The sequence below is a fragment of the Nicotiana tabacum genome, chromosome 16 (genome assembly GCF_000715075.1).
Source record: "Nicotiana tabacum cultivar K326 chromosome 16, ASM71507v2, whole genome shotgun sequence".
Lineage (NCBI taxonomy): Eukaryota > Viridiplantae > Streptophyta > Magnoliopsida > Solanales > Solanaceae > Nicotiana > Nicotiana tabacum.
The window spans coordinates 52,334,708-52,347,074 of NC_134095.1; positions in this window are offsets into that span (position 1 = coordinate 52,334,708).

Below are 12,367 nucleotides of genomic sequence, written 5' to 3' on the forward strand. Positions count from 1 at the left end.
TAGTTGCATATGAATATAGAAACCCAATTAATGCAACGTTTAATTCTCGGGTAGGTGGTGAGGATGATGATGAAATGCTTACTACTCAAGATTGGACGAATGTTAAAATTCTTTTAGATTTTTTAGAACATTTTCAAATTGCTACAAATGCATTTTCTGGGCAATATTATCCGGCTATTTCAAACTGTTTAGTTTATATTGCAGCACTATCTGATTTGTTTGTTGAATTTGGTGAGGGTGGGGACATTTATGAACTTGCTATAAATGAAATGAAACAAAAGTTTAAAAAATATTTTTTTCCTATCCCTCCTATTTATGGTCTTGCTGCAATGCTAAATCCTACAATGAAATTGGGAGGTCCTCATTTTTGGTATTCAAATATTTATAAGGCTTTAGATCTTTCAAATGAGGAAATTGCTACACTTGCAGATGCAAAAGCTTCAATTAAAATTAATGCTCAAACAGTTTATAATGTTTATCAACTTGCCTTAGAGCATGCTAGGCCAATTATTCCAACCCGTACTTCGTCTAGCTCACAATCGTCTAAAAGAGTTGCGGGTTTAAAAGCTCTTAAATCTTGGACGGAGTTCAGGGGTTCTCAAGGTGATAATTATGATGAAACTTCACATCTAAATGAGCTTCAAGTTTATTTGTCTCAGGGACTTGAAAAGGAGAATCCAGACGGCTCTTTTGATCTTTTGGAATGGTGGAAGGCAAGGGAAAAACATTTTCCGGTTCTTGCAAGGATGGCTCGGGATATTTTATCAATTCAAGCTTCAACGGTTGCATCAGAGAGCGCTTTCAGTCAAGCAAGACTGCAAATAGGTGATCATAGAGCGTCTATGAGGGATAGCTTGGAAAAATCAGTACTGTTTAGAGATTGGATCCGCTCGGAAAGAAGAAACGTGATCATAGAGCGTCTATGAGGGATAGCTTGGAAAAATCAGTACTGTTTAGAGATTGGATCCGCTCGGAAAGAAGAAACTTTGGAATTGCAGAAGCACAACCGGCGATAGATGAAGCTTATGAAGAAATGATAGCGGAACTTGCGGAGGATTCGGCTTCGCCCGGAAGTGGTGATGAACAAACTTCTTTTCCACCACCACCAACGCAACCTCCTCCGAACCTTGAAGGATTTATGAGATTTGTTAGAGATAATACATAGACTAATATGTAACTTGTATTTTGGCACATCTTCCTTAGTTTTTTTCCTTCTAATGGTGGTATTAGTACCTTGTTGTGCTCATTCCATTGGGGGAAGGATGACTAAGAAAGATATGTCATTTTTGGTAATAAAATTTATTGCTTCTACCCATGAATATCTTTTCGCAATATTTCTTTGTCTTTACTTAGAATTATTATATAAGAGAATATATATACATAAGATACAATATATATACTACAAGACAATATATTATGCGAATATATATACATAAGATACAATATATATACTACAAGAAAATATATAAGAGAATATATATACATAAGATACAATATATATACTACAAGACAATATATTATGCGAATATATATACATAAGATACAATATATATACTACAAGAAAATATATTATGCGAATATATATACATAAGATACAATATATATACTACAAGAAAATATATAAGAGAATATATATACATAAGATACAATATATATACTACAAGACAATATATTATGCGAATATATATACATAAGATACAATATATATACTACAAGAAAATATATAAGAGAATATATATACATAAGATACAATATATATACTACAAGAAAATATATTATGCGAATATATATACATAAGATACAATATATATACTACAAGACAATATATTATGCGAATATATATACATAAGATACAATATATATACTACAAGAAAATATATAAGAGAATATATATACATAAGATACAATATATATACTACAAGAAAATATATAAGAGAATATATATACATAAGATACAATATATATACTACAAGACAATATATTATGCGAATATATATACATAAGATACAATATATATACTACAAGAAAATATATAAGAGAATATATATACATAAGATACAATATATATACTACAAGACAATATATTATGCGAATATATATACATAAGATACAATATATATACTACAAGACAATATATTATGCATGACAATTTAGTGTTTTACTATTGTTTTGTTATGTTTCTTTTTCGTCAAGCACTTTAATAATTAGATCTACATATATACTACATACATATTTTTAATATAGCCATGATACTACAAGAAATTGCCTTTAAAAAAAAACCGCTAGGCCCGCGAAGCCCACGAGACCGGCCCGTTAAGCCCAGGACCATGTGGGCTTAGGCCCATCACGAGCCGGTTCCACCCGTTGAGCCCACGAAGCCCGGGACTGCCAGAGCCCAGGCCCACGAAGCCAGGCCCGTTTGGCCCACGAAGGCCCGGCCCAGAATACAGCACTAATTACAAAAAACAAAGATCCCAAAAATAATGGGTTTTACGCGAAAGTTAAACACATAGATAAATTTTATATCTTTAATGAGAACGTCAGAAAATGTACAACTCGCAAACTATGTATTATGGAATACATAATGGATTAAAAAAATCAGTCAATTAGCTAATCATTTGTCACGATCCTAAACCCAGACCCGGTCGTGATGGCGCCTCTTGTGTAGACAAGGCCAGCCGACACAACACCCAATTCATTTTAAACAATTAAAATAACACAATTTAAGTCATTAGCATGATTAAATCCCAAAGAAACAGTGAAACGGTACAATTTGCGAAACAAACACGGCCCGACATTAGGGTGTCACCAGTCATGAGCATCTAAACATGTGTCTAAGAGTCTGAAGGAGTTTATACAGTCTATTACAGAACTAGAAACAGAAAGTAAGATAGGAGGGATAAACACTGAGCTGCGAACGCCGAGCAGCTACCTAGTGGACTTCGAATGGCCTGCTGGGAGCAATCAACCCTCACTGGCGGGACCTGAAGCTCCTGAATCTGCACACGGGGTGCAGGGAGTAAATTGAGTACTCTAACTCACTGAGTAATAACAATAAATGAAGACTGAGCGATAAGAAATCATGTAAAACGCAACAACATGCTATAGAAAGGCAGAGTAAAACCAGTAAAATGCAGTAAAACAGTGAAACCTTGAAAAAAAACACCTTAGGTCAGTATAAGCTTCTTTAAAATACCTTTTTAATAGTTAAACAAGTAAATGAGAAGCAGCGAGAAAAGATAAATACATAAAATTAGCCCCTCGGGCACAATATCAACAGAATCAGCCCATCGGGCAATAACATGGAACAACACCAGCCCCTCGGGCTATATCTCATATCACAATGGGTACCCGCGCTCACTTGGGGTGTACAGACTCCGGGAAGGGCCCCTTACGGCCCAAGCGCAATATCAAGCCATCTCTTGACATAATTAAATAGGCTTTCGGCCTTATATCGAGCCACCTTGTGGCATACAACTCAGGCCCTCAACCTCATAATCATAATCAGTTCAACACTGCTGCGGTGTGTAGCCCGATCCCATAATAACCTCACAACACAGGCCCTCAGCCCTACTCAGTCAGAAATTTCTAAAAGTCACTCGGGCACAGTAAAATATGATGCTCAGCCCAAAATATCATTTAAAGTGTTAAAACAGAGTAAACATGCCTGCGTTATGAAAACAATATAATATACATGACTGAGTACAAATATAAAATCAAAACAGTGAGGAAATAGTAGTAAAAATACCCTAAGGGTCCAAATAGTTGGAACGAGGCCCAAATATGACATTTAGCCCAAAACATGATGATAGCAAACAATTTTCAATAAAATACACAGTAAAACAGTCATACGGGATGGACTAAGTCACAATACCCAATGGTGCACGACCCCACACTCAACATCTAGCGTGTGCGTCACCTCAATATAGCACAACGATGTGAAATCCGGGGTTTTATACCCTCAGGACAATATTTACAATCATTACTCAACTCTATCCGGTCCAAACTCTAGCCTGCGATACCTTTGCCTCTCGAATTGGCCTCTGGATGCTCCAAATCTAACAGAAATCAGTGCAAAATCATCAAAATATGCTAAGGGAACAAAGCTCACTCGAAAGAAATCAAATTACAACAAAAATCTTGAAATTGGCCAAATCCGACCCTCGGGCCCACATCTCGGATCCCAATAAAAATTACATCAATAGACTCCTTATCACTCCCCGAGTTCATTCATATCAAAATTACCAAAATCCAACCACAAATGATCCCTCAAATCCCTAATTTTAGGTCTCCAATTACAAGCCCTAGTTCTTTAATATTTAGGCTTAAATTCAATAATTTCCATGATTAATTAGGTATAAATCACATTAGGATCGAGTATTAAGTCCATAAATCTTACCTCCAAGTGTTCCCCCTTGATTCCCTCTTCAATCCTCTTCAAAAAACTTCAAAATCGCCCAAAAATGGAGGAACTTAGGCTAAACATCGCGGAAATGAGCTTTTAAACATTCTGCCCAGACATTTCAATCCTTCTTCGCGAAGGCGGTCAAAGCCTCGCATTCGCAAAGCACAACCTAACGTTGACCACATTTTCCTTCTTCGCGAACGCGTCTCCCCTCTCTCGAACACGAAGGATCAGCTCCACAACCCATCGCGAACACGGCTCCCCGAATCACGAACGCGTAGCTCAAAGACCCCACCCCTTCGTGAACGTGGGACCTCCTTCATGAACGTGAAGGCCAAAAATCCTGCCTCACATCTCAACCCTTCGCGAACGCGAGGGACCATTCGCGAACGCGAAGGCCAAAAGCCTGCAATAGCTGAAGCCAAAAATCTGCAACTTCTCAACTATGCATTTTGGTCCGTTTAAACAGCCGAAACTCACCCGAGGCCCTCGGGACCTCAACCAAACATGCTAACATATCCCATAATATCACTAAAACTTGTTCCAACCTTCGAAATTCTCAAAACAACATCAAAACACCAAATTTGCATCGGATTCAAGCCTAAGAATTCCAAAATCTTTCAAATTCCACTTTCGATAAAAAAAGTCTGCCAAAACTCGTCCGAATGACCTGAAATTTTGCATACACATCCCAAATGACATAACGGACCTATTGAAACTTCCGTAATTCTATTCCGACCCCTATATCAAAACCTCACCTATTAACCGAAAAATGCCAAAATTCCAATTTCGCCAATTCAAGCCTAAATCTACTCCGTACCTCCAAAACAAATTCCGATCACGCTCCTAAGTCCTAAATCACATCCCAAAGCTATTCGAACCATCGGAACTCACATCCGAGCCCTTTGACACATAATTCAGCATCTGGTTGACTTTTCCAACTTAATCTTCCTCAAAAGGGACTAAGTGTCTCAAACGTTACCAAAACCTCTCCGAAACTGAGCAACCAACCCGGTAACACAAAATGCAGTTGAACAAGGCAATAAGAAGCAGAAATGGGGGAAACGAAGCGATAACTCATGAAACGACCGGTCGGGTCGCTACATCCTCCCTCTCTTAAACAAATGTTCTTCCTCGAACGAGTCAAGAAACATACTTGAAGCCTCAAACAGGTGATGATATCTGCTCCGCATCTCCCGCTCGGTCTCCCAGTAGCCTCTTCCACGGGCCGACCTCTCCACTGCACTTTCTCTGAAGCTATATCCTTTGATCTCAACTTTCGAATCTGACGCTCCAAAATAGCTACTGGCTCTACATCATAAGTCAAATCACCATCTAACTGCATCATGTTGAAATCCAGAACATGAGACGGATCCCCAATATACTTTCGGAGCATAGAAACATGAAATGTCGGATGCACACTCGACAAGCTGGGTGGCAAAGCAAGCTCATAAGCCACCTCCCCAATCCTCTGAAGCACCTCAAAAGGCCCAATGAACCGAGGACTCAATTTATCTTTCTTCCCAAATCTCATAACACCCTTCATGGGCGAAACCTTCAATAGAACCTTCTCGCCAACCATGTAGGACACATCCTGAACCTTCTTGTCAGCATAACTCTTTTGTCTCGACTGCGCTGTGCGAAGCCTCTCCTAAATTACCTTCACCTTTTCTAAAGCATCCTGCACCAAGTCTGTCCCCAATAGTCTAGCCTCACCCGGCTCAAACCAACCAACTAGAGATCTACACCGCCTCCCATACAAAGCCTCATATGGAGCCATCTGAATACTCGACTAGTAGCTGTTGTTATAAGCAAACTCTACGAGCGGTAGAAACTGATCCCATAACCCTCCGAAATCAATGACACAAGCACGCAACATGTCCTCCAATATTTGAATTGTACGCTCGGACTGCCCGTCCGTCTGAGGGTGAAAAGTTGTACTCAACTCAACCTGAGTACCCAAATCTCGCTGCACAGACCTCCAAAACTACGAAGTAAACTGAGTGACCCTATCTGAAATGATGGAAACCGGGACACCATGCAAATGAATAATCTCCCTGATATAGATCTCTGCCAACCGCTCTAAAGAATAGGTAGTACACACAGGAATGAAGTGTACGGGCTTGGTCAGCCGATCCACAATCACTCAAATAGCATCGAACTTCTTCAAAGTCTGTGGGAGCCCAACTACAAAGTCCATGGTGATCCGTTCCCACTTCCACTCTGGAATATCCATCTGCTGAAGCAAGCCACCCGGTCTCTGATGCTCATATTTTACCTGCTGACAATTGAGACACCGAGCTACAAATCCCACAATGTCCTTCTTCATTCTCCTCCACCAATAATGCTGTCTCAGATCCTGATACATCTTCGCGGCACCCGGATGAATGGAATACCGCAAGGTATGGGCCTCCTCCAGAATCAACTCTCGAAGCCCATCTACATTGGGCACACATATTCGGCCATGCATCCTCAACACCCCATCATCACAAATAGTCACATCTCTAGCATCATCGTGTTGAACTCTGTTCTTAAGGACAAGCAAATGGGGATCATCATATTGGTGCTCTCTGATGCGATCATATAAGGAAGACCGAGAAATCACACAAGCTAATACCCGAGTGGGCTCCGAAATATCCAACCTCACAAACCGATTGGTCAAGGCCTAAACATCAACTGCAAGAGGTCTCTCCCCAACTGGAATATATGCCAAACTCCCCATACTCACCGCCTTCCTACTCAAGGCATCGCCCACCACATTGGTCTTTCCCGGATGGTACAATATAGCAATAACATAATCCTTTAGCAACTCCAACCATCTCCGCTACCTCAAATTGAGATCCTTCTTCTTGAACAAGTGTTGGAGGCTACGATGATTAGTAAACACCTCACAAGACACACTATACAAGTAATGCCTCCAAATCTTTAACGTGTGAACAATGACAGCCAACTCCAAATCATGAACATGGTAGTTCTTCTCATAGGGCTTCAACTGACGAGAAGCATAAGCAATGACTCTACCCTCCTGCATCAATACACACCCAATACCAACCCTCGAAGCATCACAATACATGGTATATAAATCTGAAGCTGATGGAAAAACTAACACTGGAGTTGTGGTCAAGGCAGTCTTGAGCTTCTGAAAGCTCTCCTTACACTCATCCGACCACCTGAATAGAGCACCCTTTTGAGTCAATTTGGTCAAGGGCGATGCGATAGATGAGAATCCCTGAACAAACCGGCGGTAATAACCCACCAAACCAAGAAAGCTGTGAATATATGTGGCTGAGGACAGTCTGGGCCAACTCTTAACCGCCTCTATCTTCTTCGGATCAACCTGAATACCCTCGCTGGACACCACGTGCCCCAAGAAAGCCACTGAACTGAGCCAAAACTCACACTTGGAGAACTTTGCATAAAGTTTCTCCTCTCTCAATCTCTGCAACACAACTCTCAAATGCTCCACGTGATCCTCCTAACTACGCGAATACACCAGAATATCATTAATGAAAATTATGACAAACGACTCGAGATAAGGTCGGAACACGCTGTTCATCAAATACATGAACGCTGATGTGCATTGGTCAGCCCAAAAGACATCACCAAGAACTTATAATGACCATATCGGGTCTTGAAAGCCGTCTTAAGAATATTTGAGTCCCTGATCTTCAACTGGAGATAACCTGAATGGAGATCAATATTGGAGAACACTCTCGCTTCCTGAAGTTGGTCAAACAAATCATTGATACGAGGCAAATGATACTTGTTCTTGATTGTTACTTTGTTCTACTGCATGTAATCAATGCACATCCTTATAATGCCATCCTTTTTCTTCACAAATAGAACAGGCGCACCCCAAGGCGACACACTAGGCTGAATGAACCCATTATCAAGGAGTTCCTGAAGCTGCTCCTTTAACTCCTTCAGCTCCGCTGGTGCTATAGGATACAGTAGAATAGAAATGGGCTGAGTGCTAGGCACCAGATCAATACCAAAATCAATATCCCTATCTGGTGGCATGCCTGGCAGGTCTGCAGGAAAAACATCGGAAAAATCCCTCACAACAGGAACAGAATTAATATCAGGAGTCTCTGCATTGACATCCCTCACAAAGGCTAGATATGAAAGACAACCCTTCCCAACCATACGCTGGGCCGTTAAGAATGAAATTACCCTACTGGGAACATAATCAGTCGAACCTCGCCACTCAATTCGTGGCACACCCGGCATAGCCAATGTCACTGTCTTAGCATGATAGTCCAAAATAGCACCATACGGAGATAGCCAACCCATGCCCAATATGACATCGAAGTCCATCATACATAATAACAAAAGATCCACTCGGGTCTCCAGACCCCCAATAGTCACCACACACAACTAGTACACATGGTGTACAAGAACGGTATCGCCCACCAGAGTAGATACACGAATAGACAAAATAAGAGACTCACGGGGCATAGCCAAATAACGAGCAAAATATGATGACACATAAGAATAAGTGAAACCGGGATCAAATAATACAGAGGCATCTTTGTGGCAGACTGAGACAATACCTGTGATTATGGCATCTGAAAGCAATAGCATCAGGTCTAGCTAGAAGTGCATAGAAATGGTCCTGACCGCCACCTGATCGACCTCCCCCTCTAGGGCGACCCCTAGCTGCCTGACCTCCACCCCTAGCTAGATAGGTGGGTGGTGGTGAAGTAACTGGCACTGAAGCCGATGGCTTACTCTTCTACTGAGATGAACCCACAAGACGACGAGGACACTACCTCCACATATGACCTATCTCTCCACACTCATAGCAACTCCCGGGGTGCTGGAGATGGGGAATGAAAGGAACCCCTAGCACCGGAATGACTAGCAGATGCACCTGGTATAGAATAGCCTTGAACTGATGGAGCACGGGACGAACCCTGAGCTGGAAGGGCACTAAGTAATGATTGGCCCTAATGAGAACTGCGGGGACCATAACCCGATGATGCCCCACGATAACCTGGGAGAGCTGGTTGAGTATGCCTGAATGGACGACCAATGTCGTGCTGAAACTGACCTCTCGAAGGAGCACCACCATAACTACCAAATCCCCGAGGCCTCTTGGCCTCCCTCTCATCTCACTCCTGGCGTCGAACTGACTCAATCTCACGAGCAATGTCTACAACCTCCTCAAAAGTAGCACCAGACACCTTCTCCCTGGTCATGAGAATATGAAGCTGATATGTGAGGCCATCAACAAACCTCCTAATCCTCTCTCTATCTGTCAGAACCAACCAAATAGCATGACGATCTAACTCTGAGAACCTCATCTCATACTACGTCATAATCATCTCTCCCTGACGCAACCACTCAAACTGCCTTCGCAGCTCTTCACTACGAGACTGTGGCACATACTTCTCCAAAAAGAGAATGGAGAACTACTGCCAAGTAAGGGGTGCTGCACCAATAGGCCTACGCCTCTCATAAGCCTCCCACCAAGTGAAGGAAGCTCCATAAAACTGAAAAGTAGTGAAAGAGACCCCGTTGGTCTCTAGAATACCCGTTGTACGAAGAATCCTCTGGTACTTGTCCAAGAAACCCTAGGCATTCTCGCCCTCTGCACCACTGAAAGTCGGAGGCTGAAGTCTACCAAACCTGAGCAGCTGAAACCGGCTGGGCTGGATGTGCCCCTGGTGTCTGAAGTCCCTGTACGACCTGCTCAGGTGTGCAAGCGGCAGGAGTCTAAGTGCCTCCCCCGGCCTGAGAATTAGCTGTGGCTGTAGTAACTGAAATTGCCTGAGCTAGGCCAGTGCATACTGATAGAATCTGAGCCAGGGCCTCTTGAATACCCGAAATCACAATGGGCATAGCTGGTGCCTAAGTTGGTGCTGCTGGAGCGTCAACAATTGGGACCTGATCCTGAACTGGGGCGGCTGGTGGATTTGCAGGTGCTTCCCTAGCTATTCTGCGGGCCACACCCCTACCCCTACTGTGACCATAACCGCATCCTCGGCCTCTAGTGGCCATAGCTGGTGGTACTGGTGGCCGTCCATCCTGACTGATAGCGCGTGTCCTCACCATCTGTGAGAGAATAGAATAACAGAAGTTTAGTACTCGGATTAACAAATTTGCACGACAAGAACTTCAAGAATGTGAAGTTTTCCTAAAGGTTTTGCAGCCTCCCAAGGATAAATATGGATGTCTCTATACCGATTCGCGAGACTCTACTAAACCTGCTCATGACTCGTCAGACCTATGTAACCTAGGATTTGATACCAACTTGTCATGACCCTAAACTTAGACCCGGTCGTGATGGTGTCTCTTGTGAAGACAAGGCCAGCCAACACAACACCCAATTCATTTTAAATAATTAAAATAACATAATTTAAGTCATTAACATGATTAAATCCCAAAGAAACAGTAAAAATGTACAATTTGCGGAACAAACACAGCCCGACATAGGGGTGTCACCAGTCATGAGCATCTAAACATGTGTCTAAGAGTCTGTAGGAGTTTATATAGTCTATTACAGAACTAGAAACAAAAAGTAAGATAGAAGGGAGAAACACTGGGCTGTGAACGCCGAGTAGCTACTTAGTGGACTCCGAATGGCCTGCTGGGAGCAATCAACCCTCACTGGCGGGACCTGAAGCTCCTGCATCTGCACACAGGGTGCAGGGAGTAAAGTGAGTACTCTAACTCAGTGAGTAATAACAATAAATGAAGACTGAGCGATAAGAAATCACGTAAAACACAACAATATGCTATAAAAAGGCAGAGTAAAACCAAATATATGCAGTAAAATAGTGAAACCTTGAAAACAAATACCTTAGTTTAGTATAAGCGTCTTTAAAACACCTTTTTAACAGTTAAACAAGTAAATGAAAAGCAGCAAGAAAATATAAACACATAAAATCAGTCCTTCGGGCACAATATCAACAGAATCAGCCCCTTGGGCAATAACATGGAACAACACTAGCCCCTCGGGCTATATCTCATATCACAATGGGTACCCGCGCTCACTAGAGGTGTACAGACTCCGAGAGGGGCCCCTTATGACCCAAGTGCAATATCAAGCCATCTCGTGGCATAATCAAATAGGCTCCCGGCCTTATATCGAGCCACCTTGTGGCGTACAACTCAGGCCCTCGGCCTCATAATCATAATTAGTTCAATACTGTTGTGGCATGCAGCCCGATCCCATAATAACCTCACAACACAGGCCCTCGGCCCTACTGAGTTAGAAATTACTAAAAGCCACTCGAGCATAGTAAAATATGATGCTCAACCCAAAATATCATTTAAAGTGTTAAAACAGAGTAAACATGGCTGAGTTATGAAAACAGTATAATATAGCATGACTGAGTACATATATAAAATCAAAACAGTGAGAAAATAGCAATAAAAATCCCCTAAGGGTCCAAATAGTTGGCACGAGGCCTAAATATGGCATTCAGCCCAAAACATGATGATAGCAAACAATTTTCAATCAAATACGCAGTAAAACAATCATACGGGATGGACTAAGTCACAATCCCCAACGGTGCACGACCCCACACTCGTCATCTAGAGTGTGAGTCACCTCAATATAGCACAATGATGTAGAATTCGGGGTTCATACCCTCAGGACAACATTTACAATTATTACTCACCTCTATCTGATCCAAACTCTAACCCGCGATGCCTTTGCCTCTCGAATCGGCCTCCGGATGCTCCAAATCTAACCAAAATCAGTGCAAAACCATCAAAATATGCTAAGGGAACAAAGCTCACTCGAAAGAAATCAAATTACAACACAAATCCCGAAATTGGCTAAATCCGACCCCCGGTCCCACGTCTTGGATCCCGAAAAATTATATTAATAGACTCCTTATCACTCTGTGAGTTCATTAATATCAAAATCACCAAAATCCAACCACAAATGATCTCTCAAATCCCTAAGTTTAGGTCTCCAATTACAAGCCCTAGTTCTTCAATATTTAGGCT